The 27,944-nt window shown below is 36.7% G+C and overlaps 1 protein-coding gene across 1 annotated transcript in view; it reads left to right on the plus strand.

The window, feature by feature from the left end:
- The first annotated feature begins 2,231 nt into the window (after positions 1-2,231).
- lingo1a (leucine rich repeat and Ig domain containing 1a) overlaps positions 2,232-27,944 on the plus strand; it is a 78,940-nt gene continuing 53,227 nt past the window's right edge. The window contains exon 1 of the mRNA XM_084398049.1: positions 2,232-2,463. The gene's annotated coding sequence lies outside the window, so the exon portion shown is untranslated. The remainder of the gene's footprint in view (positions 2,464-27,944) is intronic.

Genomic DNA, 27,944 nt, shown 5'->3' on the forward strand with positions numbered 1-27,944 from the left:
ATCTTCGTAGAACTACGAGTGCTCTGGAGTAATCGTAAATCCCCAAGTGCATCGTAAGAAGACAGAGTTATGAGGTCACCTGCAGGACAACCGGCAGATTACACATTTATCTAGATTGAACAGATTACACTGGAAAATGAGTACAAATATAAGGTTTTGATTGTACTTTTTTATTGTACACTTTATTAGGGGTTCAAGCATGAAATGCTGAAACCCTATTGTAATTGTAAGGATTCGTAAAACGCATCGTGCAGGCCAGACCGTAAGGCCTAGAGACGTGAAACCTGGCCAGATGGTAGGCCTCAATTTGGGGACAACCTATCAGAGTATGACCCCGATTGGCCCATAGGTGGCGCTACAGCAACCAAAAGTACAAAATCGCTCATAACTCTTAGGCCGTTTGACCTAGACTCAATGCCTTACACCACTGTGATCCCTGTGAGAAATGGTCTTTTTCATCTATTATGTCAGTGGTTACATGCTTGCTAAATAAAACTTAATAACTTTTGATGCTTTTGTGCTTAAAGGCCTTAACTGCTTGAACCCCGATAAATGCTGCTTGCAGCTTTAATTGTACTTGTTTTTTTGTTTAAATTAATGTATAAATTAAATAATAAAAAAGGGAAGAAAAAATACAATAAAAAAATCATAAAAGAACAAAGTAATGTGGGAAATATGCTTCAAAGACTGGGCAAAATATGGATGAATTAAAAAAAAAATCTGTCAATGACTTGCATGAAAACCAGCCATGTATTGGGCATTTCTTACAGACCACCTTCCCTGATCTTTGAACACCCCGGGTTGCAGTTAGTTTGCAATGTCCACCCAGATGTTTTGTTTTTCCTTATTTGTATGGTGTCCTTTAAATCCGTTAAAAATAACATCTTTGTTCTCTAAAATTAGGCCTACATTAATTTCATCTTTTTTGAAAGGTATCTTTTCTTGTTTGTTTTTTTGTTCATACATTTTGTCAGTAGGCTATCTCCGCCTGAATGTAGACTTTAGACTTGTCTTGATTGCTAATCCACAGATGACGATTATTAGGTTAAACCTAATAATTAAGGCTAAACGTTCAGAATACGATTCCATATAATGTTATGTTTCAGCACTTCGCGAATGGACAGCGACTCTTAAGTAGCACGTAAAACGCGTTCTCGCGCGTTCATGTTAAGTGCATTTTTGGGAAACGCTCATGGAATTGCTGCGAGCGTTCGTAGCCTTGCACGTAGAGAGCGCTCTTAAGAGCTAAGATACATCGTCATCGGGAAACCCGGCCCAGGTATCTACAACTTTTACTTAGGAGCAGAATTTTGCCTTTTAACTTGAAAGAAATAAAGATTTTTTTATTTATTGTGATAATTATTGATATCGACTGATATGTAATATAATGTTTTTGGCCATATCGCCCAGCCCTTGACCCCAAACTTTTGAACAGTAGTGTATTTTGACTTAAGTTAAGAAAGTATTTAACGTATTCAAATTCATTTACTTTTTTTGCCCCTTTTTGTTTATGCTTTACACACAAAAAAAAAAAGAAAAAAAGAAATATTCTTTGAAATAAACACATTTTTCTCCCAAAAAATATTTCCACAATTCGACTATTTCATGTTTTTTTACTTTGATGATTTTTTATGATGCTTTTTTTAATTCATTTGAAAAACGTAACTATTTTTCTTACCCCATTAGTATATAATGTTTTTGTTCTTTTAAGCATAAATCTAACAGATGTACTGACAAAACACATTGATCTTGTTTTAAGGACGGTTTTATTGGGAAACAAGATAAGAATACTGATAAAGAAATCCAGATCGATCCAGATTCAATCTCTTTCCCGTCTATACTTAAAAAAAAAATAGTGTAGGATATAATTTTAAACAATTTTCAAGTAATCACAAAGAGATAGCAAACAACACATTGAATTAAACGTGAAATTTTGAAAAACTGAAATTGTATTTTCTCAGAAAACGTACTCTAATCATCTATTTTATTACAACTAAATATGAGAAATCACTGAGAAATTCCAGACATCTCATTTGTAATTTTTCTCTCCCATGGGACAGTTTGTTCCATCAGAAAACAGCTACTGTGATGGCAATGAAGAGAACAAACGTGATTGGTGCATCTTTGTCTCTCTCTCTCTCTCTCTCTCGGTTTCCCACACTCCGCTTCCTCCCTCCACCTTGTGCCGTCCTAACGCTCTCCCTTCTCTCTCCCTCTCTCCGTCTCTCACTCCACCTCTCCGTTGGCTGACTGTAGGTACGCCCTCCGCTCGAGTGTGTGTCGGTGTGGTCGGAGCGTGCTTGTGTGTTCATGCGTGTTGGATCACGGATGCGTCTGCAAGCTCTTCATCAAGGTTGTGTTTTGTGAGGAGTCCGGACCGCATCAGCATTCTGGATATAATCCCGCTCCTGTGGATACGGACACACACTATCACGGGCACATCCCACTGCCGTTAAACATCCGGTAAGAGGGGTTTTATTACTCTGAGTGACCGAAAGAGATGTTCAGGTCCCAACTGAGGTTTTTGTTAGTAAAGCTCTTCTCAGTTTGAGCTCTTTGCAACTGGTTCTGCATCAAATAAATGGTTTGGAGCGTGTTTGCAAGAGATATCCGTTAATATTTCAGATATCAAAGTGTGCGACGTCTATATTTAGTCCGGAGTAATGCTTTATTTGGTTCGTACGTTCAGATACCAGCCAGTTTCTCTGCCAGGCGGATCATTTAAAGAGCGGGAAGGGAGGGGCTGAGAGGCATTCTGGGTACAGCTGACACATCTAGAAAAGCGAACGGGCGACAGAGAGAGAGAGAGAGAAGAGAGAGAGTGAGACAGGTAGTGAAGGCTCTGTAATGAGCATCAATATTTATTAGATTTGGCCACTTCAACCTTAATTTCACTCTGTGCGCTCGGAAACTAATAAGAGAGAAATGTGATTAGGCGTCATGGGTAGAATAGCAGTTTCCACTTCTCTCCCCTCCAGTTAAAAAGCTAAAAAAAAAAAAAAAACGTCCAGAGGGAATTTAGGAAGCATTCACACGTGACAGAAACGCTTCTCGGATATTTTAGGCTGCCTGCATGGAGGTTTTAATGTTAATGGCTCATACCTCGATCAATAGCTGTAAGTTATTAATATGCTTCTTAAGAACGGTTAAGAACAAAACATGGCGATTTCATCGCGTATAGTATTTCAAACGTGTGTATATAGTGACCGATAGCTCTCGGCACGTCATGGGGAATGTCTTCTTCCGACTGAACAATGCCCGATTATTGTGGCCGATGTCACATGATCACAAACACACTGCAAAAAAAAAAAGATGTTCTTCCCCAGTATTTTTGTCTTGTTTTGCATATCTAAACATTCTTAAATCAAGATACATCGATACTTGAGAAGCAAATTACTTCTATTTCCAAAAAAAAAATCTAATTACTTCTATTCGGAGAGAAATTTTGAAAAAAAAATGAGTTAAGATTCTCATAGTGCGATTATTTACAAATTAAAACTTAATTCAAAGGGAGAACATGTTTATTTTTCATATTCCACTGGCAGATTTTTCTTGTTTAAAGCTAAATCTCACTTTATTTTTCAGGAAATGAGACTTAATATCTCATGTCATTCAGCATCTCAAGTAAATGTATCTTGATTTTAGGATTTTTTGCAGTGCCGGAGCGTTCCCTGCCTTCTGTTCTCTTAGGTACTCTATCTAATCACATCTGCCACTGTCAAGTTAATTCATTTATGAAATATTACCTCGCGGTCAGAGTTAGTTGAGTGAAATCACGATACGTCCGGATTCCCAGAGTTCTCAGAGACTGTATTAGTGACTGAGTCTGGAGGTAAGACAGGTCTCACTTCTCTGAGACGGATCGAGACACACGCAGATCCTCTGGCTTCTCAGTTCTTGCTTTTGTTGTGAGCTCATGGTGCTGGGAGTTTGATGACTTTGGGGGAAGCTCTGCTAGCTAGTGCTAATGGAGCTAAACTCATTAAAAGCTCATTATGCACTTTTAGGACATCTGTACATTGATTCATTTGGCTATTTTTGTTTTCATTTACCACATGGTGCTGTATGCATCATCCTGATACGAGTCTGAGTATTATTTTCTTCCATTTTCTCTGTCTGAATTGATATGGGATTTCAGTCTAATGTAAGAGAGAAAGAGACAGACAAATTCAACATAATCAGTAATTTCATGACTTGAAATAAATGGGTTAACAAATAAATGAGTGGCTGATTATCAAAGCAATGGAAATGGTTACCCTTAGGGTCAAAAATACATATTTTGTCTTCATAATCTTTGATTTTAAAATTGCTTTCCTCTTAAATGACTTTACTTTTTGACTCACATGACCAAGTTCTGACCTATTCCTTGTTACTTTTCATGATCCAATCAATTCCCAATGGATAAAATCAAGCCCCAACCAACATTCCCATTGAATACTGAGTGACTCTAAATAAAATCTTATTCACTAACTTCCCACATTGCAGTTAACAAGACTCTAATTAATTTTCAATGTTATATTTTTTCATCATGCTGCTTTTAATCATTTACATTTTTATAATATTTTAAATTTACAGTATATGCAATTTTTAATTACATTTATTTTTTATAGTTTAGTTTTTCATAATTTGGTAATGATTTGATTTATTTTTCAAATTAACTTATATTTGAATAATTTTGTTTACCTTTTATTTTAATTACTTTTTAAATGTAATACAGTTTTACTTTTAATTTAATTAAAAAAATTTAAGTAACCTTTTTATATTTTGTAATTTGACGTCTAATTTTATTTTATTTTATATAATTTTTTCATTATTTGAATTTTTTATGTTTATATTTATTTTAATTATTTCAATTGTTTCAATTATTTAAAGCATTGTGGTTCTTGTCATGGCATCAGTAATGATGTTGAAGACAGGCATATATGGAGTCGCATGTGCAGTGGAGCGTGCGTTCAGAATTTTAAAGTGCCGTATCAAGTACTTGGATTATAGTGGTGGAGCGAAATTTCCCAATAGTCAGGGAATTCTTGCATGCAAAATGGACTCATTGGCAATTTTGTGATTTGCATAATTTCTCTTGACTATTTTTGCCTGTTTCTTTGGTTAAAAGCCTTTTCTGTTTGCAGGACCATAGCCACCATACATCACATCTCTCTCAATACCGCATATTAATCTTTTCAAATCAGGGATGAGATTAGCAGTTGGTTTCCAGTCTTGGTGCAATCCCATTTCCCTTTTTTTTTTTTTTTTTTGTGAATCCCATTTCCCTTTTTTGGGGTCCAAAGCAACATGTGTTGTGTAGATGAAGCTATGAAAATGAATGGTTCTGCTCTCACATGTTCTCATTGTCAGTTTTATGCACTTTCAGTAAAGATGGATGAGGTTTTGATGTACCCTGAGGATCTGTTCATTCAGGAGGCCTTGCTCTTGATGAACGGAAGAAGCTCCAGGTGGACATCAGCTCTCCACAGAAAGCATGCCTTGCAGCCTCTGGCAGCTTCATAGTGGAAGACTAATCTCTCTCTTGGCAAAGAAAAGCGACTTCCCGGGGGAACTTGAAGTGGATTTTTACAGGAACTCATTGTTGAAGATGGTTAAAGCACATTCCCAGCCAACAATGTCTTACACGTGACCTTCTGCCTGTAGCACACTGCTTTACACAGGGATCAATCAAATATCTGTAACGGCGAATGTGTGTTTTCAGGTACACACAGGAAGTGAAATGTGCCAGTGATGTTTGACGTACGTCAAGCTCCAGGCCATCACTCTCAGCTCTTTCTCCAACCCAACGTAAAGATCAGGATGGATTATCACATACGAAACAGAGAAAGAGAAAGACGGAGAGAGAGCGTGACCTTATATTCCCAGATCCATCTGTGTCATGTTCAATGTTCTGTGCTCTCCTCAGATCAGATCTGATTGTTCTGGATGGTGTTGCTTTGGGTTGATAACCGTCAAACCCCTGACAGATAGAATCCATCTCTCGTACATCTGTTCTTTTTAACGCGTTTAATGAAAACGGAAAAGTCTGCTCGCCGCCTTTTATCAAAGACAAATTGCTCTCATCTTGAGCGTTTCCTGATCAGAATTCCGTGCCAGACTCTGACATTTAATTTGCAGCTAAATTGGGGTGAGAACGGTGTGTGAATGAACGGCCGATGCTCTGATCCAGAGGCGTGCGAACAGAGGACTGCTGTTATTCATGTCGGAGAGGACAATGACAGCAGTCACAATAAAAGCTTTTAAAGAAGACAGAGGACATTGTGTGTAGTCAGGAAGGGGCTTTATAGAGTTCAACAAGGATGAGTCATTAAATGACGCACTAAAAAAGGCATTTTTCATTGTGCTTTCTAGTGAAATATCCTTAAAATAAGACATTTATTTAAAAAGCATAATTGCTTAAAATATTGAAGGAAATCTTTAAATAAAACAAAATTATTATTATTATTATTATGTCTGTGGAACGCCAACAGGGTTCCACTTTATTTCTATAGTCCACTTTAAACGTTCTACTAACTATAAGGAACTTTGCAACTACATGTCATCTAACTCTCATTAGAGTATTAGTGGGCTGTAGTAGACTGTCAGTAGACTGTAAGGTTATGGTTAGGTGTTAGGGTTCAGGTTAGGAGATTAAGTTAGCATTGTAAAGTTACTTATAGTCAGTACAATATCTGTTGGGGGAGCAACAATATAAAGTGTTAGCAGACATTAGACAGTCTACTAATACTCTAATGACAGTTAGTTGACATGTAGTTGCAAAGTTCCTTATAGTTAGTATAATGTCTAAAGTGGACTATCGAAATAAAGTGTTAGTTTAGTTTAGTTTATATATACAGACCCTTTCCAAAAAATTAGAATATCATGGAAAAGTTTATTTATTTCCATAATTCCATTCAAAACGTTAAACTTCCATAGATTATAGATTCAGGGCCCACAACTTAAACGATTTCAAGTATTTAGTTGTTTATTTGTACATAATTTGGGCTTCCAGCTCATAAAACCCACGAAAACAGGATTTCAAAAATTTTGAATATTACATGAAATCACACAGTAATTACACAGTGATACCATGGTTATTGAACCAGGTTTTGGTTATTTTGGCAGTGTGGGGAAAATGAAGGAAGCATCTCCATAAAGCTTGTCTGCTGAAGGAAGCATGAAGTGCTCTGAAAATGTCCTGGTAGACGGCTGCGTTGAGTGGACAGCACAGTGGACCAACACCAGCCGATGACCAACACAGACTGTGGAAACTTCACACTGGACTTCAAGCATCTTGGATTGTGTGCCTCTCCATTCTTCCTCCAGACTCTGGGACCTTGCTTTCCAAATGAAAGGCAAAATTTGCTCTCATCAGAAAAGAGGACTTTGGTCCACTGTGCTTTATTAAATCCAGAGTCAACGCAGCCGTCTACCAGGACATTTTCAGAGCACTTCATGCTTCCTTCATTTTCCAGCAGGATTTGCACCTGCCCACACTGCCAAAATAACCAAAACCTGGTTCAATGACCATGGTATCACTGTGTAATTACTGTGTGATTTCATGTAATAATCAAATTTTTTTAAATCCTGTTTTCGTGGGTTTTATGAGCTGGAAGCCCAAATTATGTACAAATAAACAACTAAATACTTGAAATCGTTTAAGTTGTGGGCCCTGAATCTATAATCTATGGAAGTTTAACGTTTTGAATGGAATTATGGAAATAAATAAACTTTTCCATGATATTCAAATTTTTTGGAAAGGGTCTGTACATATATATATATATATATATATATATATATATATATATATATAAGCACATTTCTACTGCCTCAAGTGCAGCCCAAAGTGCTGTACAAAGCCATTGATAAAACCAAACAGAGAATACAAAACAGAACAACATAAAATTAATATTTAGTTCTCTCCTTGGTCAGAGTCAAACGCCAAGCTATAAAAGTGCTTCTTCAAAGCCGTTTTAAAAGCGAGTAAAGTGGGGACAGAGCGGATGGCAAGCGGCTAGTTATTCCATCCATAAACTCGGACCGGCTATCGAAAAGGCGCAATCGCCTTTCCGCTTGAGTCGGGACCGCGGTACCTGGAGCAATAATTTATCTGCCGATCTCAGATTCTTTACTGGCTGGTGCAGAATACTAAGATCTGACAGATAGGAGGGCGCGAGACCATTTAAAATGAAAAAATTATTAATAGGGCCTTGAGGTCCGAAATCTGAAATCTGATAGGTAGCCATTGAAGGGATGTTAGAATCGGGGTGATTCTGTCCCTCTTTCTCATACCGGTCAATAGTCTAGCAGCAGCATTTTGAACCAGCTGCAATCGATTCACCAATGACTGAGAGAGTCCTAAATACACCACATTACAACAGATGATATAAAAGCATGATGATCGTCTCCAAATCTCTAAATGATAGCATAGGTTTCATTTTAACTATTAATCTTAAGTAGTAGAAACTAGTTTTCACCACAGCACTAACTTGTTTTGCAAAATTCAACTCAGAGACTAAAAATATACCCATATTTTTTGCGCATGGGTAAACATTTCTGGAGAGTGGCCCCAAGTAGCTAAGGGTGAGTGGCGAAGAGCTAAGAGGGCCAAAAACAACATCAGTTTTGCTCTCATTTAAGTGGAGAAAATTCTTAGCCATCCAGCATTTTCCATCATCAAGATACTTAACAAGGTTGGAACAGGACTGATCAAGTGGATGTAATGGGACATACAATTGAGTGTAGTCAGCATAACAGTGGTATGTGATCTCATATTTCCTGAAAACAGAGCCTAACATATAAGGTATAAAAGGTAACATATACAGGGAAAATAAAATAGGACTCAGTATGGACACTTGTGGGAGCCCGCATGATAGAGGAACTGAAAGTGATGAATGATTACTGATTTTAACTGAAACAAACCTATTGGAGAGATATGAATAGAACCAGTGTAAGACCATGCCGCTAACCCAACCTCATGCTATAGACGATCTGAAAGAATACTGTGATGGATTGTATCAAAAGCGGCGGTTAGATCAAGCAGAATTAAAATAGCGGAGTTCCCCGAATCCAAAGTGAGACTGAACCCCGACTGAAATTTATCATGAAGATTATGGTCAGTTAAGAATGCAGAGAGTTGAAGAAAGACAATCTTCTCCAACACTTAAGACAGAAAAGGTATTGTGGAGATGGGTCGAAAATTATTAAAATCAGACGGATCAAGACTTGGCTTCTTCAGAAATGGCCTAATCACTGTGTGCTTAAAGCAGGAAGGAATAACGCCAGTGCTCAATTAACTATTCATGATAGTCAAAACAGATGGGCCAATCACACCTAACACCTCTCTTAAAAGACGTGTCGGCTTAATATATCCTCACCGCCGGTGAGGTAGTCGTTTTCAGTTTTGAAATTAACTCTATCAATTTATTCAGATCAATTGGATTAAAATGTGTTAGCTGGACATTATTTGGGGCAGGATTGGAAGAATAAGAAGCATGATAGGAATACAAGAATATAGATCCTCAATCTTATTCCTGAAAAAATCTAGAAATTTTATACACAACTCGGGGGAAGCATCTGGATGTGAAGAAGGCTTAAGGCTAACCACGTTATCAAAAGCATTAAACAGTACTTTTGGATTATGTGAATTTTTAGTTATAAAATCTGAGAGGTATTACATTTTAGCTGCTTTGACAGCGCACTGATAGGTAGACAGGCGGTCCTATCTTTTTTCCATTTTCGTTCTGCTTTACGGCACTCCTGCCTGAGAGCACGGGTATGGTGGGTCAACCATGGACGAGAGCTACGTTTAGAAACCTTTGATTTTAGTGGTGCAAGTGAGTCTAGAATATTTGTGCATGTCTCATTAAACAACAAAGTAGTTTCCTCAGTGTTGAGGCTATGCGAGGGATCTTCCAAAACAAACCTCGTTAAAGACTCTGTGTAGGCATTAGAAAACTCCTTTACAGTTGAAGGAACTATCAATATCAACGAACTATCAATAATGCACATCCTTCTGATCGTTAGGAGGTAGATATGGAACTATTATATTAAACATAACAGACATATGATCCGACAGGCAGCTTTCCTTAATATCAATGTTACATACAGTACTGAAAGGCCGCAAGTTAGAAGATCAATGGTATGTCCGTGTTCGTGTGTAGGGCCGTTTATATGTTGAAGGAGGTCAAATGAGTCAATGAGTTGTAGAAATTCCTGAAAAGTGATGGGAAGGGCAACAGACGTGGATATTAAAATCACCCAGGATTAACAATTTATCCACAGTAGGCTGAGTATATTAGACAGAAAAGTCCCGAATTCCTGCATAAAGTCCTTATTATATTTTGGTGGTCTATAAATAAGGGCACAAGTCATTGGGCCGGGTTGTTGAATTGTAAAAAATTGCAACTCAAATGTACGATATTTCGTGGAAGTTAATAGTCTACACTTAAAGCGTTTTTTAAAAACTGTAGCCACGCCTCCACCGCGGCCCACTAACCTGGGAGAGTTGAAACAGTCACAATCAACTGGAGATAAGTCTGTCAATGAATCCAACTCAACAGCATTGAGCCAGGTTTTCGTCAAAAATAAGAAGTCCAAGTCATGAGATGTAAAAAAAAAAAAATTGTTTAAAGTAAATGATTTGTTACAGATGGATCTCGCGTTTACCAGCGCCGGTTTCACATGTCGTGGACCAGTGTCCGTGAGCACAGCAGGCGGTTAAACGTATTCCAAAGTGCGAAGGTTACGAAAGTCGACACCTCTCTTGACGCAGCGTTGTCTTGATGATCGCCGAAAGGGGGTCAAAGAGTCCAGAAAGACTGGAACAAGACCGGTAGGCTGTAACTAAACTAAACAAAATAATCTGGAATTTACTAGAGTTTTTGACAAAACGTTTATTGCTGCTGTTTATGTAAAAAAAAGTATTAATTTGAATGAATTATTTATTTTTTAATCGGTTTGCATGAATGATTCAATGACTCACTTCACTTGTTTCATTACTGGATGAATCAGCGTTTTTGAACGAATCTCTTGAATGAAGGATTCAATAGCTGGGTTTCAGTCACGTGATTATGATGACGCACGTAGGCGGGGCGATTTCAGATGGAGGGCAGGAAGTAAACATGGAGAATACGTCTATGGAGGAAACCGAGTGTCCGTATTGTACCTTTATCCGATTTTTTTTTGACCGTCCGTTTACACGTTCTTTCAACTCTGACCCATATCCGATTCATGTGTTTACACTTGCCATACTATCTGAAACATCGCGCATGCTTAAAGGGTTCAATTCTCTTTCACAGATGGGCGGACGCGAAATATGCTTGATCCTAGCTCTGCGATGTATGCGAAGTTCGCCAAACATCACCATGATTATGAGGCGATGGAGGACGAAAAGTGCCATCTTTGCACATATGCTTTAGTTATTGTGTGTGAGAGAGATCTCAGGACTGGTGGGAGCGTATTGTGTTTAAATATTGGCTTTAACCGCGAAGACGTCGCCTAATGCCTCAGAAAATCCGATCTGCCTGTTTACATGACAGTCGAATTGGCACATATCTGATTTATTTCCACATATGAATGAGGCCTGAAACCGATCTCGAAATATCCGAATGCATGCGTTTTTTTCCTGTTTACACGGTCTGTGTCACAAAAAAATTGGAATTGGGTCACATTTCACTGACAGTGTAAACGAGGCCTAAGTAAATGAGCATTTAACGATAACCTAATGCTATATAAACACAGACACAAAAAACACGTTGGCTAGCTGACGTAACTTACGTTAAAAAGCCACTTTTTACGTCGTTGTTCTGTGAGCTTTTTACATTTCTCACCTTTATGAGTGACAATCTTCGGTACTCTATAAAAACCCTTCCCCTTTTCTCAATTAGAATGATTGGAGCAGCCGTAAACTACACAAAACATTGGCATTTTTTCAGACGGCAGACCCTCAGCTATTTCACTTCCTGCCCTCCATCTGAATTTCGCGCGACAGCGTGACGTCACGTGAAACCAACCTATTACATACATTTTTCAATGGTCACTTGTCGCCACCTACTGGTTTAACGATGTAATCGATACAAGCGCCAAGTTACTTACAAAAGGTGATATGCTTTATTTTCGAACGCTACCATAGATATCAGTGTTTATATCCGAACTATACACTTTTAATCCAGTACTTCTGTGATCATTTTAATATTTGTAACACTGAAATAATTACACTGTGTGTGGTTGAAAAGATAGTTTGTGAAGCTGTTACATGACAACTTTTCTCTCTGTGTCAGCGGCATATGAATGTTTGAATGTTCCAATGTGATTTTTGTCAAAGGTTTACTCACAGGCGAATCTTGTTGTCATTTAGGAATAAGATTGTGTGGGTGGTTGAGATTTCAATCTTTTACCATTATTTGTGCAGCTCTATTAGAAAACAAGACAAAACTACCCATTTGGAAAATTATTTTTAGCATTGTGACGCAAACACTCACATACACTACCTGAAACTAAAGTAATTTGATTCGTTGTAATTGCCTTGCGTTAACTCACAATTACATTTCACTATACTAATGCACAATATTAATACTAATGCACTCATGAAATCGTATAAACAAGACAATCTGTAAACACATCTTGTCATTAAAATTTCCCCGCTACATTTTCTCTGTCAGAATTAATATGGGATTTCAATCTAATGTAAGATAGAAAGAGACAGACAAATTCAACGTAATCAGTCATTTAATGACTGAAAGAAACAAATGAGTAAACAAATAAATGAGTGGCTGATTATCAAAGCAACGGGAATAGTTTAATTCAACGTGAAATCAAAATTGACCCTATTTACTTTCTTAAATACATATCGTGTCTTCATAATGTTTGATTTAAAAATGGCTTTCCTCTGAAATGACTTTACTTTTAGCTTCACGTCACCAAGTTCGGACACAAATTTTCATGATCCAATGAATTCCCAATGGATAAAATCAACCTACATTCCCAATGAATTGCCTGATTCATTCATAAACCCATTACGGAAGTAAAATGTTTATGTGAATGTTGTTTTATAAGCCGGTAAAATATAAAATCAGTGACCAGGTTTTTCAGCTCTCCTTTTGTTTTTCAGCTGGTGTTTTGATGGCGTTTTGCATGAAGCTCTACAAAAGCGAGCGCATCCTTGGGTGAATGCACCTTTGAAATCTCTGCCGTCAGAGCTGATTGCTTTTGAAGTGCCTTGGTAATGAAATGGTTGTGGAGATTCTCGTACGAGTAAGAAATGCTGTCGCACGTCTCCCTGTCTCACCTCCAGCCCCTTGCAATCAGAAAGAGGTGATTGAATTCTGCTTATTAACAGCCTGAGCAAAGACAGACGCTGTACCAAATCCTGGTGTGCTGCCTATCTAGATGGGGGTTTTCACAAAGGCTGTTATCCTGTTTTATGAAACGCCTTGATTGAGTTGCATGGACTTTGCACAAGTAATGCTTGCGGTACACTGATATATCGGCCATGATGATTGATTTTTATACATTTTGAGATTATTGGCATCTTGAACCGTCATGCCCAGCTCAGATTTTTTAACCCAGTGGATCTTAGATGCAATTTTAAGAATTTTGGATTCCGTTCAAAATGCTGTGCCTATAAATATAAAATGTCTTTTTAAAAACTTTATCCCATATTATCTATTTAATTTTTTACTCAGAGATGGACAGGGCTGCTTTTAATATACAACAAAAAATGGTTGCCAAATTCAGTTGCAATTTTGCATTTATATATATATATATATTTTAAATTACATGATTGGACAGGACTTGATTATAAACAAAAAAAGTACTTCACACAATATCTTGGTAGACATTGGAACTTGTATATATGTATGTATATATATATATATATATATATATATATATATATATATATATATATATATATATATATATGTGTGTGTGTAAAAAATGTGTATATATATATATATATATATATATTTTATATATACAAATAAATAAACATTATATATATATATATATATACACATTTACAATCCCAAAATTACTACAAATGTTACAAAAAATTTTATAAAAATGAATGAACTAATCATTATTGAATAATATAATAATAATAATAATAATAATAACTAAAGTAATAAACTTACTAATTTTAATTTAATTAAATAAATAACATTGTTTATCACATGATTTTTAAGTAAATTTTTTGTAAAATACATAAAATTGTGTAATATACATAAAAGTTTCATGCTCTCTAGATTGTTATCACCATCATAGAGTATGTTGCAAAACTCACATCAGTTAGCTGTTAAATAAGGCAATCCCAGAATGCATTGCAACGACAATCAATCAGATGAGGGAAATGTTGCTTGCAAATAAAATCATATTTTATATGTACCTTAAAGACAATTATATTTCGAACGGAGCTTAGTATTATCAATATTTATTTTATGAACGTTTATGTTTTGTATTTGGTTCAGCATTGATTTGCCTTGGAGGAGCACTGGGCGTCATCCAGGAGCAATGAGCTTAACCAGCCTCCCGTAACGCTCTATTAACTTGCGTCAAACTGCACTCCGCTGTACTAACATTACAGTGGGAGTATCTGCTGAGTATGAACTATTCAGGGTTACATTAGAAATCACCTCTCAGTCTGATATATGTCTCAACTAAACCTTCCATCTGGAAAAAATCACCCTCCATTAATCAGCGCTGAGCTCACGGTTCAAGAGCAATTTTCCAACTCAATGTTAATTAAATAGAGTAACTCGTCGCAGGTTAAAATCCCCGGCATCTGTTCACGACAGTAATTTCATAAATTAATATTTAAAAAAAAAATGACCTTTCGAATATTAATAGTAACCTAAAAGGGCAAAAAGCCCCATAAACCGTCTGTGACATAATCCTTAACAACCTCAGTATGACCTCACACATTACACATCCCGAGAGCAAAATCTGCTTAAATATACAAAAGCTACATGAGCGTGAAATAATCACACGTGTTTTATTTAAAAGCATTTAAACATTAGATGTACTTTCACAACCCTTCTGTTGCCTTTAGGCCACTTCTGACTGTTTTTGCTGACGAATACACTATAAATACTGTTGTTTTTGTACACCAATTATTATTATTTTTTCAGTGTGTTAATGAGATCATGGTTGCAACATCCAATGAGATTCCACTGAGGGTGTAGGATTTACTTTGAAACAATTTTCACGCAGAAATTGATTGAAGATTTCACAAATAATTACAAAGAAACAGCAAATAGCATGACATTTTCAAGTAGAAAGACTGTAATAGTACGTTCTAAATTATCTTTGTTTTATTTACAACTTTGAAAAATCTTTTGTTCCAGTGCAAAGGACGTCAGTTTTCAGGGATTTCGCCCGTCCTGATGAACACATGTACAATGATAAGTGGAGATTGTATCGGATTTCATTTACATTTCTTAAAGGTACAGTAGCAGACAGTTTAACCTCATGGATCATAGCAAAGACTTTAGATATAAAAAGACGGTGCAACTCACAATATGGTGGAATAAGTCCCGCCTTCTAAATAAAAGAGACAATCTCCAATTGGCGAAGTCCTTGCAGCTGCCTTTAGAAGCAATAGAAACAGGCTGTGTTCTGAGACACATTTTTTGTCATAATTTGAGCAATTAGAAACAAAACTTATGAGACAGTTGTTGTCAGATTTCATTAGTGACTTCAAATATGAAATTTAATCGTAAGCTTGGTGAACAGCTCTGTATGTTTCCCTATTCAAAGAGAGGAGCTGTACTTGCATGAGTGAAATATCTGCTGTTTCAAATGTGGCCGCCGAGTGAGATGACTTGCCTGAAAGGGACTTTGGTCAAAGAGAAAAATCTGTAGACTTAATTTAAAACAAAAGTTCAACAAAAGTGTATAAACAACCCTTTTTATTTATTCAGTTGTAATTTGCCCAGTTGTTCCTCAGTGATTATATAAGAATAATCCGTAGCGCAGTGGTTGTGATGCTCGACGGAGTCAGCGTGTCAAATACAGACACCAGTTCAAACTCTGTCTGAGAGCTAATTAGTCACACTTCATTATGAGTCTGACTGAAGGTTATTGTAATAATTACATTGAGGTTTCCCTGTTTATTTGGTCACATAAACCTTTGGCGGTGGCTTCTCCTGAAGAAGAAAAAAAACCAAAGGTCATTGTTGCTTTTCTGCACAATAATAAAGGCGATCTGAGAAATCTCTTGAGGTAATGGGCCAGAACCGTGTAAACAGCAGAATGTGCGTCATTAACACCAGAAACGAGAGCGGCCACCTCATGTCATTACAGGCTGCTTCACAAAACAGCTGTAGCACATTATGGGATATCTGAAGCCCAACGGGGATGACAGAAGAAAACCCTTAAGCCTGGTGAACACTGTGGGATTTCAGTTTTTCTGATCTTCTCATGTTATACGCTTTTGGAAGAAATTGTTCTATAATAAACCTTAAGGGTCACACAGAACATGTTTTTTTATTCCACTGCATTACTTTTCCATTGTTTTCTATGTAAACAAGTGCCAGACGGACATGTTTGACCGTTACGCTCACATCTCGCATCTTTTGCATCATCTCGATCGTTTTTCATAGCAAAAATGCTTTCTGTGTGAATGGTCCCTAAGGATTCTGTCGGGCGCTTCATATATAGAACATTTTAGGGGTTCCCATCAAGGGGTCATTTTAAGGATTTAGTTTTAATAACTAAAGTAATAAATTACTTCCTGCACACACCTATGTAGATTTGTAACAAATTTGCATAATTCCAGTCTGGTCTTCATTGGCTGTCCGTGAACAACGTCTACTTTGACGCTCGAACGCTGTAGTTGCAGCTGAGACTGGAAGAGTTTGGTTCATGATGTCGATGCTGTTTTCTGAGCTGCAAATCAACTTTGATGCACTTCAAAAGCATGAGGACTTTAGCTCAGATTAATATGATAAAACCAATGGTTCCCAGCCGACATTTGAATGTGAGGCCCAAATGGGTATGAACTGGGCTGAAATATGTGGGCCCTATTGTCCATGGGTTCCATAATGGCCCCATGCAAAAATACGCAAGACCCATCTCGGTCCCATACTGTTCATATCACTGTGTTTGAGTAAGATCTGGAGCTGAAATTCAGATTTGTAATGGTTTCCAACACACACTGTAAGCGGTAGACCAATCACAAGAGACTGGGGCCATCTGACCAATCAGAGCAGAGTATGTTTTCAGAAAGGAGGGGTTTAGTGAGACCCAACTGTTTCAGACAAGTAAGAAAGAAGAGTAAGAAAGGATGTACAGTATATTATGAGAAAATTAATTTTTTTTTTTTTTTTTTACCTTGGAACCCTGTTGTAGGAGACCTACCGAACTAAATTATGAGCATTTAAAATAGCCTAATGGGGCACTTTAAGACAAAATTTTATGAATTAAACAGCTCGTAAATATACTTTTGCTAAAAATTTTAATAACCTGTTAAACTAGAGTATTATGCAATTATTTAATACATTTATGCTTATATAGAACATTTTTGGCCAATAAAGGGCTCTTTAAAATTGAGCCAAGACCCCTAGGGTTTTATATAGAACCCCATTGAACCTTTTTTTACTAAGAGTGTATGGAGAGATTTTACTCTTTTTAATTTCTGTGCTCCTATTGGTTCTTCATTAGATGGTTGTCATAGCAAAAGACACACTCTAGGACTTCCTGACCCAAAAGAACATCAACCGAGTCTGAAATTCATTTAAAGGTGGATTATTATTTGGATGTTGGTGATCATGTCGCACTCTTAAGTAAATCTTATGATCTTGTGACTCCCAAAATTAATGTTAGATAGCAAAATCATACGGTGTACATTGGGTTTAAAACATATCAAGACTTGTTTGATTCTTGGGCAATCAGTCACATTTTAATGTGTGTTTGAATCTTTAGATGGATGTGATTTTGGGCTCTGTGAATTTAGTTTCAAGTATAGTTTGTAACTTAATTTCTTTAATTTCATAAAAAATCTGAGAGTGCCATTCTGAATATCAATGTACAGGTCATTACTAAAGAAGTTGATTAATTAAAAATGTATTCATGGTATGTTTTGTTTTCCTCCGGTAATGAACTGGAACAGCGTATATGAGTGGAATAAACAAAGATTTCTAATAAAAGGAACATGATATGAAAGTCAGAAACATTATTGTGTTAATTAATGTCCCTGTTCTTTTGTGCATGATCCATTGGTACTTAATACTAAAGAAAAATAATGTTTTTCATAATCTTTCACAATCAAAATGTAATAACTTTCCCCACCTCTGAAATGACTTTAGCTAATAATACCATAGTCAATTTATTAGATGACAATAACATCATGTTGTCTTTTAAAGAATGTAAATCCGAAGCTAATTACTATTCATTTATTATTAAAGGAGAGTCAGCGATTGGTCGATGTGAGTCACTGTTCGTCTCTCATAATGTCCTGCAGAGATTTCATTTCCTCTGTTTTCTCCCATGACCCAAAAGCTCTTATTGGAAAAGAAGCAGGACTTGACGGAAACTTGACTGAATCGAGGAAAAATGCGTAACTTCAATTTCCTCCGATCTGCATCTGTCTTTCTCACGTCTCTGTGTGTGTGTCGTCGTATAGCTCGGCTCTTCTGGTCTCATCGGGGCGTGTGTTTGGCTCTGAAGGTCTGCTGGGATGTTGACAGCTCTCTTCAGGTTGACTTTGTGTTGCGTAAACAGAGATTAGTGACCATACTGGCTGTTAATTAAAGTCAGAAAGCTGCCAGGGGACAGAGCAGGCCATCAAATATTAATGTAGACAGTCCCCGCAGCGGGCCGGCCCTGCACTCAGGGGGTTCCAGCGGGTGTGTTTCACCATGATGTGCCGTCACACACGCTCCCGAGGGATCGCTGAGTGTCATGACAGATCAAATGATGCAATGGAACTGAAGGGAGCGCGAGACGCCAGTGAAACATTCAGATGACGGCCTGTGAATGTCTTTCTTCGGGCCCGTAATGAGTCTATGTTTCATTCTGAGGGATCGCGTCCACGTCTGACTGAGGTCTCGAAGTCCTTGGCTTTGGACCGGTCTCTAGCGGATCTGATCTAGTGGACTCTTAAGAATGACAATGTGGATTTAGGGTTGGCATTTTGAGTTTATGTCATTGGCTTTAGACTTTATGGTTTAGGGTTAAAGGAGAACTCCGGTCAATTTTAACATTGAGCTCATTTTTTTGTACATTTGGAGTGCTGTCAGTACAGAGAACAACGACAAAAATCGGTGTTGCCTACAACGTGTTATCCTCTTTTTAAAATTTGCACCCTGTTGACTTCAATGGGGCAAGTTTTAAACCTGCTTTTAGCCTCTTAACATCCTTGATGTGTCATTACAAGTGCACAGGTCATGTGAGTGATTCCTTCGGAGTGAATGCGGGTGAATCTGACTGCAGTAGATGTGAAAGAAATATATAAAAAATTATGTTTATTCAGCCAGCGCACATACCTGTATTTACATCCTGTTTTCGGTCGAAGTCCACAGTAATCGATTGTCATCAAAACTTGCCCCATTGAAGTCAACAGGGTGCAAATTTTAAAAAGAGGATAACACGTTGTAGGCAACACCGATTTTTGTCGTTGTTCTCTGTACTGACAGCACTCCAAATGTACAAAAAAATGAGCTCAATGTTAAAATTGACCGGAGTTCTCCTTTAAGGAGCTAAGAGTTTAGGATTAGATTTAGTCTTTAAGGTTTAGGTTGTAGACTTTATAGTTTGGGATTTACATTTTGCCGTTTGGTAGATGCTTTTATCGAAAGTGATTGAAAATGACAAACATCGCAAGCAGAATCTCATACAAGAGCCAACAATGCCACAATTTTAGGATTCGTTTTAGAGTTTAAAGTTAGATTAAACAACAACAACAACAAAAAAAAACGTAAATAATTAAATTTTAACTAAACCTCAACGATTGTAGACTTTGGAGTAAAAGGTTTAGGACTGAAGTTTAGAGTTAAGAGATTAGATTAGTTTTAAGGGTTTAGGATTTAAACATTGTATGGCCTGGTTTCACAGACTAGTCTTAGATTAAACCAGGATTATGCCATTTAAGTAGCTTTTATAAACGTGCCATAGAAGAAAAAAAAAATCATTACAGGTGTGCATCTTGAGACAAACAATGCCACTGATGCATTTTAAGATATGTCTGTGCAAGTTGCTTTCAATTCAGACAGCTCAAACATGCATTTTCCATTATGCCAAATGAGTTCAGGATTTGGATTTAGTCTAACGTTTATTTCCATTTATATGCTTTGGAGTGTAGTGTGAAACAATTGTAGTTAAGGGTTAGAGTCAGGATATACATTTAGATTTACCGTAAGTGATTAGATTTGGTCTTCAAGGTTTAGGATTGAAGTTACTAAGGGTTTGTGTTAGGATTTAAATGTTGTTTTTAGGATTAAGGTGCTGTTTACACGACACTGTTTTCAACTAAAAACGTAAAATTTTACACGACAACGGCGTTTTGGGTGCCTGAAACCGCACACCTCTGAAAACGGGTTTCAAAGTGCACGTTTTTTAAAACAGTCTCTGTGTAAACGACAAAAAACGCGAATCTCTGAAGACGATGAGGTCATGCACATGCGTATTACGTGTTCAGTCTATAGCGTTTCATCGCCATCTAATGGCCTGGCAGCAGAATACAGCGTTTTTAGTCGTTTTCGCAGATTCGTGTGAATGGGGATCGTTATGACAATGGTGTCATCTGTACACGGAAAACTCAAAGGAAAAACTTCCGATATGCCGTTTTAAGCATATTGTTGTCGTGTAAACGTACCCTTAGAGTTAAAGAGTTCAGGATTTGGATTTCATCTAACTGGGTTTTTCCCATTTGAAGGCTTTGAATATTAAGGGTTTAGTCCTCAGGGTTTGGGTTATATGATTTATAGTTTAGGATTTACACTGTTATTTTGTAGATGCTTTTATCCAAAGTGACTTACAAATGAAGAACATTGCAAGCAGAGCCACAATTTTAGGATTTCGTTAAAGATTATGGCTTTATGGATTTAGTCTTCATTTATAGGCTTTGGAGTTAAGGGTTTAGATTTAAGATGTTACGTTTTAGAATTAGCTTTAGTTTTAAGGGTTTATGAAGGCTTTGGAGTTTCAGTTTTAGGATGCTGAAGTTTAGAGTTAAGGATTAAGCGTTTAAAATTAAGTAGCTATGGGTTTAGGATTAGATTTTGTCTTCAGGATTTAGGTTGTAAAAAAAACGTTAAAATCTAAAATTGTGGCACTGTTGGCTCTGCTTGCAATGTTCTTCATTTGCAAGTCACTTTGGATAAAAGCATCTACTAAATAACAATGTAAATCCTAAACTGTAAATCATATAACCCAAACCCTGAGGACTAAACCCTTAATATTAAACTCTAAACCATAAAATCAAAAGCCTATATATATAGTGGCTTATTTTCTTGTCTCATATTTTCATCACTGGTATTTTTAATTAAAATCATTTATTTATCACAGTGATGCACATTGTTTCATCTTGCCTTTGTTATAATTAACACAAAAAAATCATTTATGAACATTTTTGATGAGATTAACACTATAGTTTGGAGAACTGGCAAACAATTACTTCATCACTTCAACAGTGTTCACACGTTTATATCATCTCTGAGAGGAAGTCGCAGATTTTCTTGCTGTCAGGAATGTTGGGGCTTCTATTAATTATGGCGCATTAAAGGTGAAGTTAAGGTGCCGGAAGCATTGTCAGTAACTGCTATCATTAGCGCCGTGATTGGTGGAATTAAATGAGCTCAGTTAAGCACAGATGTGGAGCTGTTGCTGTTGGTGCGCTGTGTCTTTAAGAGGGGGCGTCGAAGCTGAAATGGTGGGAGTAGATTTGTTAGTTTGGTGATTAATACCAAGCCCATCTGAATAGAAAGCTCAGAGTGTGGGCACCACGTGTAATTGGTGTGTATGAGACACGACCTCACAGGAAAGAGCAAGACTTAAGTCTTCTTGCGTGCACACACATCCTCATGCTTCCACCGGAATGATCTTCTGTGTTTCCTTTCTAACATCTCTGATGTCATTCTGCTGTTTGTGTATTATAGAGGTTGGAAGCATTAACAATTTACGAGGATTGCTTTAGTGCGCCACGGTGTTGTGGCTCTCAAGGTTGTTGAATACGGCGATAATGATCTTGTTCTACATTGATCCGCTGCAATCATCCCCGAGTTTATATGGTTTTCTTCATCCTGTGTGTCCAGCACATGAATACCAATAGAATTAAGAACGGATGCATCTGCTAAAGTGCATCCTCGGATCATGAGGCCGAGTGGTTTACTGGTTCCTCAAGCCCAGTTGAGTCATGAATGCTTTCTGACACACCCTGATGTTCTCTGCAGCTTCACTGCTGGGCAGAAGATCCTCAAATGTTCAGTTCGAATCGATGAATGTCATCTAAATTACACACTAAATATATATATATATATATATATATATATATATATATATATATATATATATATATATATATAGTGTGTGTGTATATATATTTAGGCCTATATACACTGTGTGTGTGTGTGTGTGTGTGTGTGTGTGTGTGTGTGTGTGTGTGTGTGTGTGTGTGTGTACAAGGTAGCATATGTTGCACAGGTGTTCTGAAAACATTGAAAGGTGCTATAAGGTTGCTAATGTGTTCTGGGTGGTTACCAAGGCATTGCTATGGCATTGCTATTCTGTTGCTAAAATGTTCTGAATGGTTTTTGTACTGCTATACAGTTGCTAAGGTGCCATGGTGTTACTATTCCATTGCTAAAGTGTTCTGAAACTTTGATATATGGTTGCTAAGGTGCTCTGAGTGGTTGCCAGGATGTTACTGCTCCACTGATAGTGTCCTGACTGAGTGGTTGTAAGTATGTTTCTCTATAGTTGCTAAGGTGCTCTGAGTGGTTGCTAGGGTGTTACAAATCCATTGTTAAGTGTTCTGAGTGGTTACTAGCATGCTTCTTTACAGTTGCTAAGGTGTTACTATTCCATTGTGTTCTGAGTGGTTTTTAGAGTGCTTCTCTACAGTTGCTAAGGTGATCTGAGTGATTGCTAGGGTGCTACAATTCCATTGTTAAGGTGTTCTGAGGGGTTGTTAGTGTGCTTCTCTACAGTTGATGAGGTACTCTAAGTGGTTGCTAGGGTGATACAATTCTATTGCAAAAGTGTTCTGAGGGGTTGTTAGTGTGCTTCTCTACAGTTGCTACGGTAATCTAAGTGGTTGCTAGGGTGCTACAATTCCATAGTTAAGGTGTTCTGAGGGTTGTTAGTGTGCTTCTCTACATTTGATAAGGTACTCTAAGTGGTTGCTAGGGTGCTACAATTCCATAGTTAAGGTGTTCTGAGGGTTGTTAGTGTGCTTCTCTACAGTTGATGGGGTACTCTAAGTGGTTGCTAGGGTGATACAATTCTATTGCAAAAGTGTTCTGAGGGGTTGTTAGTGTGCTTCTCTACAGTTGCTACGGTAATCTAAGTGGTTGCTAGGGTGCTACAATTCCATAGTTAAGGTGTTCTGAGGGTTGTTAGTGTGCTTCTCTACAGTTGATGGGGTACTCTAAGTGGTTGCTAGGGTGATACAATTCTATTGCAAAAGTGTTCTGAGGGGTTGTTAGTGTGCTTCTCTACAGTTGCTACGGTAATCTAAGTGGTTGCTAGGGTGCTACAATTCTATTGCAAAAGTGTTCTGAGGGGTTGTTAGTGTGCTTCTCTACAGTTGATGAGGTACTCTAAGTGGTTGCTAGGGTGATACAATTCTATTGCAAAAGTGTTCTGAGGGGTTGTTAGTGTGCTTCTCTACAGTTGCTACAGTAATCTAAGTGGTTGCTAGGGTGCTACAATTCCATTGTTAAAGTGTTCTGAGGGGTTTTTAGTGTGCTTCTCTAACAGTTGCTAAGGTGCTCTGAGTGGTTGCTAGGGCACTACAATTCTGTTGCTAAATTGTTCTGTGTCATTTTATGCTGCTGTGGTTGCTAGGATGTTACTGGCCATCTCTATCATAGACTAAACAAAAATTTTTAAGTTTGTTTGCTTAGGAAAGCCATAGCACACAACAACCCAAACAATTTGAGACATCATTCATGTCTGAAGCACAAACAGCCAGCGAGCAAAGTTTTGAATAATTTACCAATAATTTGATCTTGGAAGAATTCGATGAGAAATGTTCATATTAAAATCATTGACTTTCAATTGCAGAGATCAGTATCTTGGCAAAGCTGAAGGAGACATCCGAGAACACTAGAAGAATAATCAGGAGACTTGAGCCTCCATTTGCACTCCATTTAATGTCATCGCTCTCTAGGAGAAACAATTGATATATTAAAGACGTACCATTTGGGATTTGTCTTGCCTATGAGCAAGATGCGATCGCAGTGGAATATGCATAAAATTAAGTGCTTTTGCTCAACATATAGGATTGTCTCATTTCTTTCTCATCTCTCTCTCTGATCCGCTGCACTCTTTATGCCTAGTGTGAGTTTAATTCCGATCTGAGCAGCAGATCAGTTAGTGATCCTGGAGCTGAGAGATATAAATTCATTTCCCATGTACCCCCCTCATGTTCTCCCCTGGTTTCCACGGCAACAGCAGAGAGACAGAGGGCAGTCTATTGGCTGTTAAATCTCACAGTGCTCTAATGAAAATGCTCCAGGAAGTACACACACATATCCTCATTGACAAATTTATATGTGAAATTGCTTTTTAGGAAGAAAAAAAGTACGTGTTATGTATATGCAATGGTTTTCTTTAAAGTGCCTATGAGCAATATGTAAATAGTATATATCAAAGTAGCATCACTGCACTACAATACTGCATTGTGCTTTTTGCGAGGCCAGTAACATGGAAGAAAATTGTCCCGAGATGAGACGAGGTGAGAGGAAATGAGACGAAACAAGAGATTTGGCTCTTCTGATGGTGGGAAATGTTTTTCAGCTGTCTTCATGGCAGAGCTTGAAATGTTTACCTGACAGCAGAGCTGTTTACACCGCAAACAGAAGACATTTTAGACAGCAGGCAGACATTTCTTGCTTACATGCGTCTGCAGAGTCATATAGAAGACGCTGGTTTAAAATGGTGGCTTCCATGCAGAGAGAAACATGAAATATTGAGATAAATATAAACCTCTAGAGCGTGAACACACAACAGCATGTCTACCTTCAAAACAATGGGCTCTAAGGAATATAAAGTGATTTTTATGGGCTGCACTGCCTGCTGGGTAAACATTCTGTCTCCTTAAACACATTCAGAACCCAATAATGGAGTAAAAGAAGTATGTTGGAGACAGAAAATTATATGTGTGAAATCAAAACTGACCCCATTTAATTTAATGTACATCACTGGTGCATGTTTTTCCAGAGGAAAGAATGTTTATTTTTGTCATTTTTTTTCATCAGAATGTAATAACTTCCTCATCCTCTGAAACTTATCGGAAGATGTCACAAAGTCCCTTATTTCAAACCAAGATTTTACATTTTACATACAATCAAATCTAATCAGTGAAGTATGATAGTCTAATTGTTGAAATCTGTATATTTTCTATGAATTTTAACTATACTTGATTGATTATATTTACAGTTAATCTTAATAAAATCTCAGTAATTTTAATGAAATATGGTAAATTATGATATTATTTTTAATATCAATTAAAATTTTATATCAATTTATTATATTATTATATATTTTTTAAATAAAATATGAATACATTTTTGTTGAATTCTGTATATTTTCCAAGAATGTGAAATCTATTCATACTTGACTTTTTGTATTTAGAATCTAATTATCTTGAAATATAGGTTTTATAATGATTTTATTCAAAAGTAAGTATGATTAAGTAAATTTTTGTTGAATTCTGACTATTTTACAATACTTAAAATTTAGGGCTGTCCCCGACTATGGATTTTCATAGTCGAATCAGAATCGTCATGTCTTGCCTATAGTCGACTAATAGTCGAATCATGTGTACGGGGGCGGGGCTTTAACGTTTCAAAGCCGCGATGTACAAAAAATCACACAAAGATATAGAAGAAAATGTATAAAAACATTTTGGATCAATAAAACTAAGAAATAACATAACTCCAGAAAGGCCACACTGCAGACAGGATTTGCATTTCACATGCAAATCAAATTAAATCGGCTAAATTACCTGTGCGAGCAGGCCAGCCTACAGCACAACATCGATGCACCGAAAAAATAAACAATTAATTTACTAAAATTAAATTAGAACAGAATAGGCCTATACCTTTCTAATAAATAAAAAATACACAACGAAATAAATTAGAATCAAGTCACAAGATGAGGAGCAAATGTGTGCAAAATGCCTAAAGTGCAGGGGAACATATATTCAAAACACAAGCCACAAATAGTTAGATTAGATAACCCTGACAGATTAATAAATAAAATTAAAATAAAGAAATTATTAAAATAACGATAGTAGCCAGAGTTTTCAACTTTGTCTTTTTAACTGCAGAAACAACAATAAATGCTAAACTGGAGTGGCAGTCTTTTTAGCTAAAAATGTTCACAGCATCCAAAAATCAAATTAGAACCGGCTGAAAAGTTTTGAAATCACTTGTACCCTACCTGACCGAGAGAACAAATCCAGTCTTTCACTCTGTCTGTGTCCGTTGGAGACTTTTAAAATTGTGCGCGCGGACAAAATACATTCTAACGTGAAACCCAGTCTATGCGTGAAACGTGTTAACGTTGGCCGGCAGAAGTGCGATAATGGTTTTCCTGATGCTAAATCCAGCCTTGGAGAATATCCTTTCTGATGGTGTACATCCACACTTTAGATTTTCTTATCCCAGACATTGTTAAAGATTTAAATCCTTGCCGCGAAGACGCTCCTCGGTCACGGATTGAAAGTGAAACTTAAATCTGTCACGAGGTGATTGGATTTATTCACGCACGTTAAAAAATATTTATTAAAAGCTTCTTTCTTTGCACATTTTTATATACAGCATTATCATAATAGGCGGAATATTAACGTATTGACATAAAAGCTAGTTCTATGTGAAATTGAGCGCCCTCATATAGCCAAAGTGGCATGATCATCGTTTCATAACACCTCCGCGAAGATTCGACCATGAGATCGGTAGTCGAATCGGGCTCCTCCTATCGAAGCATCGAATCTTCGACTATTCGGGGTCACCCCTATTAAAATTATAAAAAATATATACTTTATTGATTGTTCAAAGTCTAATTCTGTTGAAACCTGTAGATTTTATAATAATGTAAATTATATATGATCAGTTAAGTATGATTAAGTAAATTTTTGTTGAATTCTGTATCTTTTCTAATAATGTTAATTATACTTATTGATTATATTTGAAGTCTAATTCTGTTAAAATCTGTGAGGTTCATAATCATTTTAATTAAATATGATCAATTAAGTATATTTAGGCCCTTTTTTGTTGAGTTCTTATATTTTTTAAGAATTTTATTCATACTTATTAATTATTTTTAAAGTCTAAATCTTATGAAATATGTCGATTTTATAATCATTTTAATTACTGACTATTTTCCAAGAGCTATAATTATACATTTAATTGTCTTAAAGTCTAATTCTGTTGAAATCTGTAGATTTTATAATAATTTAAATTAAATATGATCAATTAAGTATGACTAAGTCAATTCCTGTTTAAGTCTGTATATTTTCTAAGGAATTCAGTTATACTTATTGATTATATTTGAAGTCTAATTCTGTTAAAATCTGTGAGGTTCATAATCATTTTAATTAAATATGATCAATTAAGTATATTTAGGCCCTTTTTTTGTTGAGTTCTTATATTTTTTAAGAATTTTATTCATACTTATTAATTATTTTTAAAGTCTAAATCTTATGAAATATGTCGATTTTATAATAATTTTAATTACTGACTATTTTCCAAGAGCTATAATTATACATTTAATTGTCTTAAAGTCTAATTCTGTTGAAA

Source organism: Rutilus rutilus, assembly GCF_951802725.1.
Source record: "Rutilus rutilus genome assembly, chromosome: 23".
Taxonomy (NCBI): domain Eukaryota; kingdom Metazoa; phylum Chordata; class Actinopteri; order Cypriniformes; family Leuciscidae; genus Rutilus; species Rutilus rutilus.